The sequence below is a fragment of the Salvia hispanica genome, unplaced genomic scaffold (genome assembly GCF_023119035.1).
Source record: "Salvia hispanica cultivar TCC Black 2014 unplaced genomic scaffold, UniMelb_Shisp_WGS_1.0 HiC_scaffold_839, whole genome shotgun sequence".
NCBI classification, from domain to species: Eukaryota; Viridiplantae; Streptophyta; class Magnoliopsida; order Lamiales; family Lamiaceae; genus Salvia; species Salvia hispanica.
This window is the reverse complement of record NW_025952620.1, coordinates 86,951-103,117: the sequence shown is the minus strand read 5'-3', so window position 1 is coordinate 103,117 and position 16,167 is coordinate 86,951. Positions and strand designations below refer to the sequence as shown.

At 36.1% G+C, this 16,167-nt stretch overlaps 2 pseudogenes; one reads left to right on the top strand and one right to left on the bottom strand.

Moving 5' to 3' along the window:
* Nucleotides 1-272: 272 nt before the first annotated feature.
* Nucleotides 273-6,007, top strand: LOC125200194 (annotated as a pseudogene).
* Nucleotides 6,008-6,350: 343 nt separating this feature from the next.
* LOC125200185 lies at nt 6,351-15,934 on the bottom strand (annotated as a pseudogene).
* Nucleotides 15,935-16,167: the final 233 nt, after the last annotated feature.

Sequence of the window (16,167 nt, the reverse complement as noted above, 5' to 3'; positions counted from 1 at the left end):
CTGAAAATAGAGACTTGGACAGAAGAGCTCATTCACTTTCTAATTTATTAAAAAATGAAGGGACCTTTGATCTTAACAAAATTGTGATTCATAATACGCTTATATGCAAATATTAGATGCTAAACAATTCTACATAGTGAAACCGATGAATGATATTTCACTCATTTAGTTACAAAGATACAAATAAAGAAATAATGGATTACAATGTGAACTTTATATATGTATTCAATGCAAAGTGACAATATATGTGGTCACTAGTCCATTACAAGTTGATACAACCTTTTCAACTCACCAAAGAAAAAAAAAGTTATATATACACAACCCTCTTGCATTCTCACTTTCCTTCCATATATTGAAAGGAACCCGAGTTTGAGTTTAAGTTTGAGTTTGAGAGTTTGTACGCTGTAGAATGGCCTCCTTGGGCATGATCAATGCCGTTAGAACAGCAATTCTGTTGTTTGCTCTGGTGATATTTCTTGGGAATATCATGATGTGGATTATTATGCCAACTGATACTTACTACAATATTTGGGTGCCTCATCTCATGGCTGCTACTAATTCAACCTTCTTTGGAATACAAGGTTTTTATTTGACTTCTTTTCATTACATTCAACATGTTTTTTTCATGATGTTTGATAAATCTCTACCTTGAATAGGTCCAATCATGATGGATTTCACATTTCCCATTTTGCTGATTGCTGTTTTGGGATGCTTTTATCTGCATCTGGGGAAGAAGGAAAATACTGTCACAATAAGGTATTATTATTAACAAGGTTCATATTTTTCAAGAATAACTAAAAACTGAATGTTTCTTGAAATGAAAAACAGCAGCAAAGCAAGGAGTTTGAAGTTCATGAGGCGACCGATGATTGTTAAGGGGTTTGGGATTGTTACTCTAACTGAGATGGCCCTTTTCAGCATGTTCATAGCTCTCTGTGTTTGGTATTTTGGAGGCTATCTGCGCCATTGGTTTGAGCAAGTTCATCAAAGATCTTCTTCCAAACATGAAAAAGTGTAAGAACTTTTTTCTTTCCTGTCTCAGAAAAAGCCTCAAAAACACTTCTTTCCATCACTACTTCTTCATTAGCTATAAACTTGCTGAGAATTCTGCAGTCTCTCAAATCCTCACTTTTATCTCTCAGACAACGTGATTTTATCCTTAATCTTCGCAACATCTATCATGTAATGACCATGTTTTTCTTGTGTATCTGCAATGGATCTACATTAGCCAACTTTTCTCAAGAATCTTGCAAGTCTTTCCTCACCTATCAAAAACAGCCTTGTTGTTCTATCTTCATAATAAAATTCAACAAAAACACTTCATTGCTTCATAAGCTAACTTTTTTTGAAGAATCTATAATTTTGGGTTATTGTTTGCAGGTGGCAAACAAAGTTGGATAGAGTAGGCATAGTGACAGGATGAAATATTGGCATTGATTAGAGAATAAACTTTATTTTCAAATAAAACACTTATTTGGACAGTGACAAAAGATTGAAAGATAGAGAATGTGGCATATAGAGGGTGGAGTAAGTGGAGGGAGAGAATGATGATTGTGATTATGCCACTCATAACAAGGTTGGGTGTAAGTTGTGATAATTTAGCATAAACCACTTATTACACGATCAAACAATAACATATGAACACTTGGTTTACAAGATTGACAACCACAAAAATCATTTCATCCCTTTTCACTATTATGAGTTTAATTCTTAAGATATTGCTAACTTCCCTTTTTTGTTGGGCCGCAATTCATAATTACCTCTTTGTAACTTTGCTTATATGTCAATGAGTTTGCCTTTTATTTCAAAATTACTTGAGTCCACCAAACTTTACTTGCTATGGGGAAACTAAAAGAAATCCAGTTATGAACCAACTGAATCAAATTAGTGGTCAAGTTGCTATCCAAGTAACTTCATTCCCTTTCAAACTCCTACTACTCCGTCAAAGATAAAAATTATTTTCATTTTGCTATGAAATTTTAAATTATTTTTTCATCTCTCTCTTAATTTAGCAATCATGTATAAAAAACTCATACAGTTAATTTAGCAATCATGCATTAAAAATTCGTACCGTTTCAAAAGATTCTATTTTTAAAGGCGATGTAGCATTTTTTTTATTTTTCACACAATCATATTTTACCAAATTTTTTAGAAGGGTCAACAGCTCGCTACCCCAACTATACTTCTCAAATGTGAAGCACTACAAAATTCAAAATTTCTAAAAGTATACTCCTATCCTATATACCCAAAATAACAATGGTGGCCACATTCATGGGAAGTGAAGTGGGATATTGAAATTCTAGATTTTGAGTGGGCCCACCCACCCACCACCTTCACAATCCAGAAAAATAAGAGGTTCAACCATTTTCGGTTGTTGGTAATGTCAGCAACGATGCTTTGTGACAAAAAGGAAAAAAACAATTTCACACTTGTCAAAATTATATGGCTATGAAATATTCCAATATACTCGTTTTATCACAAAATCCCTCAAACTGAGGTGTTACAATCATTTATCTATAAAAGCTGAAAATATTTGATGTCATGGTGACACAATTGTTATGTCATGTTTTAAGTTATTTTGCCAGAGGAATATATCAAATTTGGAAGTGTCTTATCTTCACGTTTAATTTCAACCACAATATTATCTAAGGCATATGAAAAGAAAGAGTAGAGAATACTTATAATCCTCTTCTAGAACCCTAATAACTAATAAGGCCTTAAAATCTTTTTCACCAGATTTATAGCTAATTCATCAAATCTTCTAATAACCTTTTTTTTGAAGTGAAATCGTCTAATATTCTTATTTACACATTCGGCAACACAAAAACCACTTTCATTCTTTTACTTGATATCCCACTTGTGTAATGTTTACAATACCTTTTCTATTCAATTCTGTACAATTATTTCTCAGCTTTAAGTTAATTCATTATTATAATTGATCATTTCAGAAATTAGCATTATAATTACTTTTAATTTCAGATCTTAGTTAGTAAAACCAATTAGGATTATTGTGTTATAAATAATTTTTATTTTATACTATTAAAATATTTAAAATTTGAGAGTGTTACCCATTTAATTCAGAGTAATTAAAAACTGCATTATGAAACAATTAATTACTAGGTTTAAGTAGGTGGATCAGATCGTATACCGTCGAGAGGATCATCTTGCATACCGTCAAAGTAGGTATGACAAAATTTCATACCGATACGAAAATTCGGTATGATCATTTTCAATACCATTATCATACCGTATTGCGGTATACCGTACAGTATTACGATATATCATACTTTTACGTTATACCGTAATACCGTTATACTCCGTGATAAAAAAATCTATTATAATTTTATATCCAAAATATTTAAAATAACATTTCCAAGTTTTCAACTATTTGAAAAAAGTCCGAAACAATAAAAATTCAATAAACCAAATCCGAAACAACCAAATCTATACCTAAAATATTTAAAATAACATATAATAGTTAAACTTGATTAAACCATCATAACCTAAATACTGATATTAATATTAAATAGAAAATGAGACACGGTTTAGGTTATTGTTCAAATATGTGCCAAATGAAACTAAAGTAAAATAATGGCAATATGTGCCAAATGAATTTGCATGAGATGTGGGGCGGAGGGATTAAATCTGAAAGTAGGGTCTGAGGTCTTTTATATGCTAGTATTTAATTAGATTATGTATATATATATATATATATATATATATATATATATATATATATATATATATATATATTGAATATTTTAAGTTTAGATATATAAGGTATATACCGAAGATTCGGTATACCGCGTGTATGGTATATACCAAAGATTCGGTATACCACGATACGCGGTATGAGATATTTGATACCGTTACGTACCGAAAACTTTCGTATGGTATGATACCGATCGAAAACTACGGTATACCGAAAAATCAGTATTTTCGGTATGATAAGTCCGGTATTTCGGTATGTCGGTAATTTTTCCCACCCTAGGTTTAAGTAACCTTGCATACGAAAATTAAAAAAAAAATAAAAACACCCGACCTTCTTATAAGTGTCTTTGTCCTTCTAATATTCATGTTTTTTAATCTTAATATTTAGGCGCTGAAATGGGGAGACAACTACGTATCAAACATAGCAGGAGAGATCTCACTGTTATGTGGATTGGTGATGTGGATTACATCTTACCCTAAAATTAGAAGGAAAATGTTTGATCTCTTTCTCTACACTCACTACCTCTACATTTTCTTCATGATTTTCTTCATCTTGCACATTGGAATTGGCTTTGCTTGCATTATGCTCCCTGGATTCTATCTCTTTGTGATGGATCGATATTTGAGGTTCTTACAATCAAGAAACAAAGCTAGACTTGTTTCCGCACGACTTCTCTCTTGCAACACGGTCGAACTCAACTTTTCCAAAGTCGAGGTACATATACATACACATATGAACTCCGTGCTATCTAACAATTACCTTTCATGTTTTGGTTCTGCTTTCTGCATTTGATCAAACTCCTATAAATATACTTATATATTAAGTTAGTTACTTTACTTTCATGACATGATGGATTGATCCAACGTCTCAGATTTCCCTGTTCTATGACAGGTTTGAGCTACAATCCAACTAGTACTATTTTCATAAATGTGCCATCCATATCTAAGCTTCAATGGCACCCTTTCACCATCATCTCAAATAGCAACTTGGAGCCACAAAAGCTAAGTGTGTTGATCAAATGTGAAGGCAATTGGACTAGAAGCCTCTATGACATGCTCTCTTCCCCTTCCCCCTCAATCGCCTTGAGGTAGCCGTGGAGGGGCCGTATGGCCCAGCCGCCACTCATTTCCTAAGGCACGACACGCTGGTGATGATCAGTGGAGGGAGTGGCATCACTCCATTCATCTCCATAATCCGAGAGCTCATCTTCCTCAACTCCACACTAAAATGCAAGACCCCCAAGATCATTCTCATCTCCGCGTTCAAGAACTCATCACATCTCTCCATATTAGACCTAATCATCCCTACTCATTCCTCTCACACTCCCACCTCCAATTCTTGCAACCTCGACCTACAAGTCGAGGCCTATGTGACCAGGGAGAAAGGGCGACACAAAGACCAAATCGCAAAACCTCGTACACTTTGGTTCAAGCCAGAGGCATGTGACATGCCCATATCACCCACGCTAGGCCCCAACAGTTGGCTGTGCCTTGCTGCGATAATATCATCGTCTTTCGCCATCTATCTCATGCTGCTCGGGGTCTTCACTCAGTATATAGTCTACCCCATCGATCAAAACACCAACATGCTCTATTCCTACACCAAGAAAGGATCCGCGAGTATGATGTTCCTCTGCTTCTCTGTGGTCGTGGCAGCCAGCACTGTGTTTCTGTGGAACAAGAAACGCAATGCAGAAGAGGCCAAGCAAGTTCAAGACATTGATGACTCTGGGACTAGTGGATCAACATCCAATTCGTCGTTTGATCAAGATGATGTGGAGATGGAGAGCCTTCCACTGCAGTCGATAATCAAATCTGTCAATGTGCATTATGGTCAGAGGCCTAACCTCAAGAGTAAGTAAAAGGTTCACAACAACTACACACATAAAACACACAGACACAGTGATTTATGTATGTAATTACCTTTGTAGGGATTTTGCTGGAGATTAAAGAATCAAGAGTTGGAGCACTTGTTAGTGGGCCCAAGAAGATGAGAGAGGAAGTTGCAGCCATATGTTCATCTGGGCAGGCAGACAATCTTGAGTTTGAATCCTTCAGCTTCACTTGGTGAATGTGTTATAAACTTATAATGGATCACAATGTAATGTGGATAGATTATGATTAATAATATTAGTGGTAATGTGCTTGAGAACCGTATGTATTGATTTTGCCTATGATGAATGCTTGAATAAATAAAAGCAGCTATGGCCGTTTGTGTAGAATAGTTTAAAGTGACGCATAAAGTGTTGTATGATTGGTTTTTGTTTTTCCAATAGTTGAGTGAGTATTTCTGTCATTTCGGTTGGCCTAATTTTTAAGCTTTGATACATATGTAATGAAATCGAAAATATACACTATGATTTCAACATATATTCTTTTACATTCAATAATATCACTCACACGAGAATTTTTTCATCACAAACTACTGTCAACAATAATATGGAACTTGATACAACTTGTTTTTGTACATCCTACTTAATAGCCGGCTATCTTTGTCTCTCTAGCTCTCTCCCCTCTAGAAGAGGAAGGAAGAAGTAAATACAATAGCTCTCAAGCATAAAGAAAAATTATAGTACTGTATTAAAAATAAAAAAGAGAGAAGCTTTATTTTATGCACATGCATTGTTTACTGTAACTTCTGCAAAGATGAAACAGCATACATATTCATCGATCTTCTGAAAGGTTTTTGACTAGGCTACAATGAAGACGCGAGGAGTTGCAAAACTGTGTCAAACCAAATCCATGGGGTTTTAGATGACCAATTAGCTCATGTACCTTCAGTGTTAGCAGTTGACGAAAGCCTTCCGTCCAGCTCTTCCAACAAGTCATGGTATTCAGTAAAAGCTTCATGTGCCTAAAACATCATTGCATGTAGCAAATGCACGATAAGTATAACGAAGAATAGGCGCTCCAGTCGACATATGTGAACTGAGACCTTTACCTGTATTGTCTGGCTGTATGCTTTCCACAACTGCAAATTATGCCTAAACAAATCGTAGAGAACCTGACGATAAAGAAGTGAAATGTGTCAACATGAGTGAGGAAGTTGGATGCCAGAAATGGCATTCTTATGATTTTAGAAAAATGTTGGCCTGGCCAGACCTCTGAGCGCCTCAATAATGTGGCCAAGACCACAATCCATTCCTTAAATTTGACTGAGCACATATTTGCCAAGAGGAATTCTGCATCCAAGCGACTTTGCAATGTTCCCATATGCAGCTACGTGCAAAAACGATAAAGTGGTGAATAATACAAGTATACCAAGTTAATCTACGCAGCAATAAAAAGCTAGGTTGATTATATTGCACTATCAACGTAATCTCCGCAGCAATAATCAAAGCATATAACAAAATGACCACAAAGGGAAAGCCTGAATAACACATTTTCAAGAATTTAGAGAACTATGGAGTATGATATAAGTATTGTGTGTCAACCAGAACAAAAGGAGAATAGGCAAGATGTTGGAGAACTAGTACTTTGAATTTGCACTAGAAAAGATATAAGATCATAAGAGATGAAAAAGCATTTAAAAATTCTAAGTCAAGAGTGCTCTACAAATTGGTTACCTTCTGCCCAATCATTTCAAGACCTGAAGCAAAGTCCTCCAGGCGAGCACTTCCATATCTTTCTCGTTGAAGATACTCCTGTAATAATTCTATCATGTTATATATCTCTAAGGTTGATGTAGGATCATTCTGACTTCTGACAAAATAAGAGGAAGCATACCACTAGATCAAACTGTGTGCCTTTGACAAATGCAACAAGTTCTGAAAGCTCCTTCCCAGACATCAAATAGCTGGCATGGCTTTCCAGAATATTTTTCACAGAAGTAATATGTGCACTTGGCTCTTTTGATGAGGGGCTGCCATTCATTAAATGAAAAGGAAGAAGTACATAGGAATCAGTGAGGCTGATCAAGCCAGACAAGAGGAATAATTAACAAAACCTAATTTATTCATTAAAAACGACAAATTAATTACCCAGCTTTACCTTTTGCATCATTTGATTGCTTTCGAAACTCGAAGGGAACAGAAAATATCCTAAGAGTCTTGGAGAATCTCTCTCAGAATCCGTACTGGAATGTTCATATTCTCTTCCTGATCTAAGTAGAAACCTCACCTAAGAGAATAGGGTAAAAAGCATTAAATTAAATTAGAGGGGAAACAAAGAGTCCATCTTTAAGAAATCAAACAAGGTAGTGCAGACACTTACCAGCTCTCCAGCCAGTTCATACAAAGACTCGTTAAGTGTAGCCTAAACAATGGATAAGTCCTCATCAGAATGTATTGAATACAACTAAAGAGGGAAAAATAAGGTACACTCTAGTATAGTATCACAAGGAATGATACACAAGCAATCAGCCATGAAGTACGAGCAAAGCACGTCATATAACAATATTCAATTATCTTAAAGGATTTTAGTTCAACTAGATATAATACATAAGCATCTCCATGTGCTTAATCTTTTGAGTGACTAAAACAAAATATAATCACCTGTAGTAAATTCAAGGCGCAACATTGACTCACTGCAGGACCTTCAAGCTTAGCAATGACCTGTACCAACAGAAGCAAAGAGGTTACAATCAGCACAATAAAATCATTCTTTGACACCATATCTAAAGGTGAGGATGATGAGCCAAAATATCCGCATGCAATGCGAGAATTAAAAAATAACCAAGAATATGCAAAATCACTTAATAGTTATGGCGATGTCGAGAATGATTTGTGACATAAATACTGCATGTGGTCTATCGTACACTAAAAAGTAAAGTATTCTTCTAATAACTCCAGCTGGTTGACTGGTGACAGGAAGACCCAAAGCATGAAATCTTTTCTTAAGTAAGTGAAAACAAAAATGATGCGAGGTAATCAGAATATTAACAAAATACATAAAGCAAACAGAAGGCAACTAAAAGGTACTTACAAGTATATAGCATGCTGCAGTGCGGTACCATCTTTGCTGAACGCATTCATCAAACAACCTAAAAGTAAAACTCTTCATTCTCAATGACCAAGTGTACAAAGACAATTGTTATTTAGACAAATTTTCTCTAGGAACAACTAACATCTCTGAACTTAACAACTTCTAGTACTCTCTACAACGATAATTTCAACAGGGTTCAATATGAAATAAAATATTTAAAAATTCCACTGGCAAACTAGTTTCTGCAATATTGTAAGCAAAATCAAGAAAATTGAGTATCATACTCAGTTGATCTGCCTGCAGCAGAAAATAGATCAGCCCAATGTCGACCATCAGTCTTGCGTGCTACACTGACAACAACATCATAATATTCAGGGAAGTTTCTTATCAAATCACAGCTCTTTTCCAGAAGAGAGGAGCGTGATTAGCTAAAGCACCCTGATTTTGCTTGAATATTGCCTGCAGAAAAAGGTAGCATATATTTAGAACTGCATATGGATTGAACTAATTGGTTGCAGAGCTTAAGATTGCTCAAGCAGTGCAACGGTGAACTTTATAAAGGTTCCTTAGATAATTTTCTTATGTGCTTGTAAGTTGTATCAGAGGGAATGTGTTTACAAGATAATAAAGAAATGAACAGAGAAGAAAGCCATGATTAAAAAATCAGCTTGGCAAGATTCTTATGTTTTTTTGTTGACTAAACCAGAAAGGCAGAAAAGCAAGTCACCAGCAGACTGGCTGATCTAAATATCTAAAATACACATGCTTAAACTCAGCCCATATGATGGATCTAACTATACCCCCAGACTTCATATTCAGATTATCCAGAAGGTATTAGATTAAATATTATATTCAGTAACTAGATGAACATACACAGAGTCACAGACACATAATATACAAAGCTTCTGATTCTTCCTGGACAGAAGAGCCCAACTGAGTCATTGAATAGTTTGTTGTGAAACATATGGAAGGACAGAATATCTAGATGAGTTACCTAGAAATTTCGGCATCAAAAACTGTAAATAGAAGCCATTCCAGGCAATGAGAAAATGTGGCTTCTCTGCTGATATTGGCAAGGCGAGAGCTTCTTCCCTCTTGTCCTCTGCAGTAAAGCATAATCATAACCTTTTGACATGAGCTATGTGACATGCAGGAACTGCCCCTAATTTCAGGAAAAGAGTTTATTCACAGAAATAATAGCTTAAACCAAGACTAAGAAGACAGTTAAATCACCATAGCTTCAAACCAAGACTAAGAAGAAACAAAGGTCCAGCTCCTCTGCAAAACATTCTTTAACAACGTTCAGTTTGATGCATGCTAATTCTTTAATTGACTGATGTTGAGCTTGTGTAGTAAAAACTACCACGACTGTTCAATAAGATCACATTGTGCTCTCACGTTAGATTTATACATCAAAAGAAGTGTTTCAGATATCAACTGGCCTCTATTCTAAATTCCATAACAAGTTCAATGTCATTGAAGAAAATTCCATTATTGAAAACTGCGTTGAGAGCCACATCGCTCACTTATTTACCTGAAGAAGATGGCGAAGTAGACAGTGTAATATGGTTTGAGCTTGAGGAGACGGTTCAAACATGGGAACTCTGTACATGCTGAAAATGACATTCTCTGGGAAACACCAACTACTGACACCAGCATTTGGAAGTAGACCTAGAGGATATACCTCACGATCAAATTCCAGCTCCGGGTCCAACTAGTATCAGCCAAACAACATATTTTAGGTGATATGAACAAAATGATAATGTAGAACTTTAAGCACTGCTATAGCTGAAAGTTGTTTACTATAAACGCCCAAGCCCAATTAAACATGACAGGGCATAACTGATGTACAAAAAGTGAACCATCAATAGATGCTTAAAACATTTTACGTGCTGGGTAGTTGAGTGCAAAAGTTTAATCGATGATCCATCATATAGTGCAGGAAATAAGTGACTAAAGAACTTTTAGGCACAATTACCTGCAAAAAGTCTTCCTGTTTAAATGGATCAGCACCTAGAGATGGATACCATACCTGCAGGTGAGCTTCTAGAAAAATCAGCAACAGAAATATCAAGAGACTGCAAAAATATGCTAAGAGGCCTAATGCCTGCAGAAACCAGAACCTGCATCCCTCGATGGCCATAGTCTAACCAGGAAACTTCCTCAATTAAGTTAGTTTTCTCCCCAACTGCCCACAGGTAACCCAAAATAACTCTACGAGTGAGTGAGTTCCTTTCTCGGCCATCATCCAAATCAAGTAGTGAAAGGTCCCCATTCATCCGCAGTATTAAACACCTAAAGGAGCATATGATCATTCATCAGGAAACCTCAAGAAACTAAAGTGTCAAGAAATAGAAGGATAAAGAATAAGCACATACTTAGAAGGCTCATGGTTTGATGATACATCACTTCTTGACATGTCGTCATGTGGAAGCTGATCAGGAATAAAATGAATTGCAGCAGGATGGCTCTTCGCAGTCATGATTGAAAGTTCTCGTACTGTAGAAAGCTGTTTGTCATTTTATCACTTAAAAAATGTATGAAGAATATAATACTATCACTATACTGTCATTTGAGAGAAATCTTGTTTCATTGACACTGACAGAACTATAATAGTGTTTGTCAGGTAACATATTTTAACAACTTTTCAAGAAAATCCTTTTTGAAGCATTTAATTACCTGTAAATCTGGAGAGCTAGAAGGTGATAATTCACCAGTTATTTTCACATGGTATATATGAACATCAAACGGGCGATAAGTGACAAGCAAATAATCTTGATAAACATCCATGACCATTGGTTTCGTAAGCAATGGCTTCCGGAAAGTAGTGAACTTTGATCAAGGTGATATCTAGGGTAGAAAAGCAATTCATACCTAAAACCACAAACAGTTGTGATACAACCACATGTCAATAAATATCATTTATCAGAAAGTGACAGAACAAGTTACCCTGGAAACATGAAAAGAAAAGATGGACTCAACTGCCAGATAAGTTACAGACCACATAATGCAGTTGATTTTTTCTTAGATTAAAAAATTCTGTATAACAAATTTCTCTAAGATGCCTTTCATAAGAACCAAGTAGAAATGAAACACCAATTTAATATGACTAGCAGACACAAACCAAAATGCACTGCACAAGCATAAAAAGGCAATGCTCCATAGACCTTTTTAACAACACTGGGATCATTGAAGTTAATTTAGAAGTAGCATTCAAAACAAGAAATTAGAAAAGAATTTTGGGGACTAGTGGTTTGGTTTAAACAACAAGAAGAATCCCTCAACTCATGTAAACTTTTATATGTAAAAGATTTCTCACGTGTCGGAAGATTCCAGATAATTGCAGACGACAACAATTTTTCCCAGCCATAACAATCCCCTGCATTGAATTTGTTGTCCTGAGTAACGTCTCCAAACACTCTCCACCTCTTTAGTCGATATGTCGTATAAGATTAAACCATGAAGCCCAGCAACAGCCAGATACATTCCATCCTTACTAGCAGCAACATGGAGAATAGGCCAGTTTTGCAAAATATAAGATACCTGGCACATCCCATAGTCAATCAGAACATCTTACAGTAAAGGCAGGGTGGAATCCCAAAAGCAAAAATTAAACAAAGTATACATAACTGGAAGATTGAGGTGCAAGATCTTAAGTTCATCAGTATCTTCAGACTGTACAATAAGCAAGCGGTCTTCCCCATAAATAACTTGGCGCACATAGGTTGTGCCAGAAACACCTCTATTTAGGCAGCATTTTCCAAAAGAAAATGCAATAATCCTCTCTGAAGATCCTTCTTCGATAGCATAAAGTCTATATCCATGTTCGTCCCAGTGCATCAGCGATGTGCCCCCCATCATGGGCTCATACTTGACATCCTCAGTTGGTTCACCACAGGAGAAGATACAGAACTCAAACCAATCTGGCGGATTGTAGACATCAAACGACAGCCTGAGACAGACCAAACACTAAGTCCCCTTAACTTCCATCCGACTGCGAAAGCAGAGTTATCAGGTGTCCAAGCAATACAATTGACAGGGCCAGTATCTTCCACAGAATATCTGTGATAAATCCAAAAGAATGCATTCAGTTCATGATGATTACAAGGAGACAAAAGTCTAAATCAAATGCAGGAATAAACTGAACTTGGGAAACAATAGCAAAAAATTTGCAGCCATACAAATTTATACTCAGATTAAGACAGGACATATCCCAATATTATATACTTTCAGATAAGATGATTGCTGAATTTTCCTCTTCATGATCTTTAAATAAAAGATATGAATCAAAAAGTTATCCTCGCTAAATGCAAAATAGTGACTAATATTCAGGACCCCTTAGTCCCTTATTCATAGTTGTTTTCACTTTTCAGTATTATCCAAAATTCAACTACTTACAAATTGCATGGATTCCTAGTAGGAAGCAAAAAACAACACCACCATGGGTCCAGACAATTACATTAAACAAGTTGATTCCCCATTTATTCACCCCATTTGGGGACTCTAACCTTCACTATTGTTGGAGATGATCCTTTTAACAAAAGTTGCACTTCATCAATAACAATTACATTAATTCCTTGTACATCATGTATGTACAAACTTCCTTCCCCCTAAGGGATGGGAATACAAGTTTAGTATGTAGTCATAAGGCTTTAAAAGGAAAGACATGGTGTGTCATCAACATGACTAATTCCACTTACAAGTTTCACTGAATTGATAAGGCTTACCCCCAATCATGCAATGACACAGAGCGAATAAGTGATGCAGAATCTGCAAGGTCATACAACTCAACAGCACCTTTTGTAGTCCCAACAGCAAGAATCTGTTGATCGGTGCCACTGATGCCATACAGCTTCACTTGAAGCAAATCGCTTTTCAACTATACAGATTCTGCATGTTTTAGACCCCTCTTGCTCACAGAACACTGAATCAGCTCCCCATCAGAAAACAGCACAAAAAGTGACCGCAAAGAATGGAAAATTCAAGTGGACAATTCCAGAAGTCTGAGACATGACATGGTTTAGTGGTTGGGACCATCACCCATTTGAACTCCTCTGGCAGTTGAACCATTGCTATAGTGATTGGATAATTTATTCAACCACTGCCATCATTTGGTAACATATCAAGGAAAAGGCACCACAGAACTGTACAAAGATCAAGAAAGCTGTTTTTATCCTCAATCCATCCAATAAGGTAGTAGTAAAACTTTGTGCTAGAACTGAACAATCAAGGATAACCTTAATGCCACAAATGTTGTTAAATGCTTTAACTATCCAAGGGAAACATAATGAATTGAGGATATTTTTACATAGTTTTGCTTGAAAAAGGTCCCAAGCCAAAATGCACATACCTCACCCTTCCAAGATATGTTATAAAGTGATCCATCAGATAGCCAATCAGCAGTGTTTGTTGTCACAAACAAAGTTGCTCCTGTAATACAAGCATTAAAGACTCAATATCATTCAAGATTAAGAACTAGGTCAAATTGAGAGTGACCCAAAGTCAAGCATGGCCAAGTGCTTTCTGTGAGTATGCTTCAGTGGTTAAGCGGCATGCTTCACTGTTGAACACAATAAAACCTCTTAACTTTATCCTATTAAATGCCCATGCAGACATCGCATGTAACTAACAGAAATTTTATTACTATTAACTTCTATCAGTAGGTCATTGAAGTAGAGAATTTAAAAGCACAAAGTTCCTCTCAATTATAAATGCAATCAAATATTTGTCATCCAAACTCAGGCTAGATGAATCATGAAATGATTGGAAAATAAGCAATATAATGCAGGCAATTAAGCCACTGACTCGGTAGAATAAATAAGAGATGATGCTTACTTACACTGTCAAATTCTTGTTTGCAAATGGGACTTGTTCACTGAGAACTAAGGATATGTTTGAGAGAAATAAACCAGTTGGTTGCTTGCCGCCAATGTATATTTTTGTTTCTGCCCTTTGAACCTTAAAAATGTGAAGATGAAAGGACGATGTCTACAAAACAGCAGCAGAACCAGATAATTTATAGCCAGCAACAAGATTAACTATGTACTAAATTACATTCATGATACAAGTAACTTAGTAGAAGAAAACTATAGATTTCACATTTTAAATATATCTTCCTATAAATAAAGTTGGTACCACATAATATTTAGCGGATGACCAAGAACAAGCACATTGCCGCATACATATATGATTTAGTTCGACGATACCCCTTTGAACCACATTTTACTTTGCTACATACTCGTAAGTTTCATTTGCAATAACTATCGATTTGTTCTCTCAGTCTAGCAAACATGATATTACTGCCGCAAAAAAATGTAGCGGCAATTGACACTAAGTTCTTTGCTACAATAACTACCAGTCGTGACATAAAATAGCTACTCCTCCAGTTACACAATAAAATAACTAGCGTAATGTAGCTACAATAACTACCAGTCACAACATAAAATAGCTAGTGTAATTTAGTGATAGAGTACTAGCTACTCCTCCAGTATAACGTACTTCTATTTCCGAAGAACTCATCATCCGAAACAACACGATGAGTTTTAAAGTAAACTCTAAAAATGCAATTGCATGTTGCATGGTAGCCAATTTATGCGAAGCTAATATGCCGCATTACACGGTTTGGATTGAATAAGCATACAGTGTATCAGTTCAGAACTGGACAATGTGTCACGTAAAAAAGTAAATGTCACATGAATGGTTGCACTTTACTCAGTAATTCAATACTTACAAGAACAGCAATGAGCTTAGTGTCGGGCTCCAAATTGCCCGCAAATTCTCCCCTTCTCTTTGAATAGAATCCACATCTCTCTTATACTTCCCCAACCTCACTCTGTGCTGTAAAACAGAATCAAAATGAAGAAAAAACTATAACATGCAAAAAAACTGATCTGATTCGGCACAGAAAACGCGAAATTCACAATTCCACCAATAAATTAGCAATGTCAATTAGCAGAGGTACCTGAGAAGACGACCAGAGCTCGATGTGAGTCGGCGCCACAACAAGGAGCAAGCTATTGAAGACTTTAAGATACACGATCTGCTGTGTGGAAGGACAGTTGGGCAATTCGAGAGGGATGACCTGCGGCCATCCATAAGCCATATACATCTTCGAGAATTCGCGCGCGGATAGCGAGAGAACGATGTTCAGAGCGAGGAATTCATGGAGTATAGAGAGAGAAAGCTAGGGGTCTGAAACAGGAATTGGATCGGAAGATTTGGAGGGTGTGATGCAACCCATTTCTCAGGTAGAAGGAGATCTGAGAGAGTGCCGGTCCCGAACTAAAGTTGTTTTTGCACTCTGCCCCTCGAATTTCTGTATATTCTGAATCTGTCCTACTTTTCAATTTTATACCAACTTTTTTATGAAATCTATAACTTTACTATGATTTCTTAATTTCAATATATACATTTGCAATTGATTATTGTTTCATTTTCTCTCTAACTATAGAATTCTCTTTTGATTTATTATCGTCTCTCTAACTTATAAACTTAATTATATATTAAACACTTTTAGAACTTATATAAGCAGCT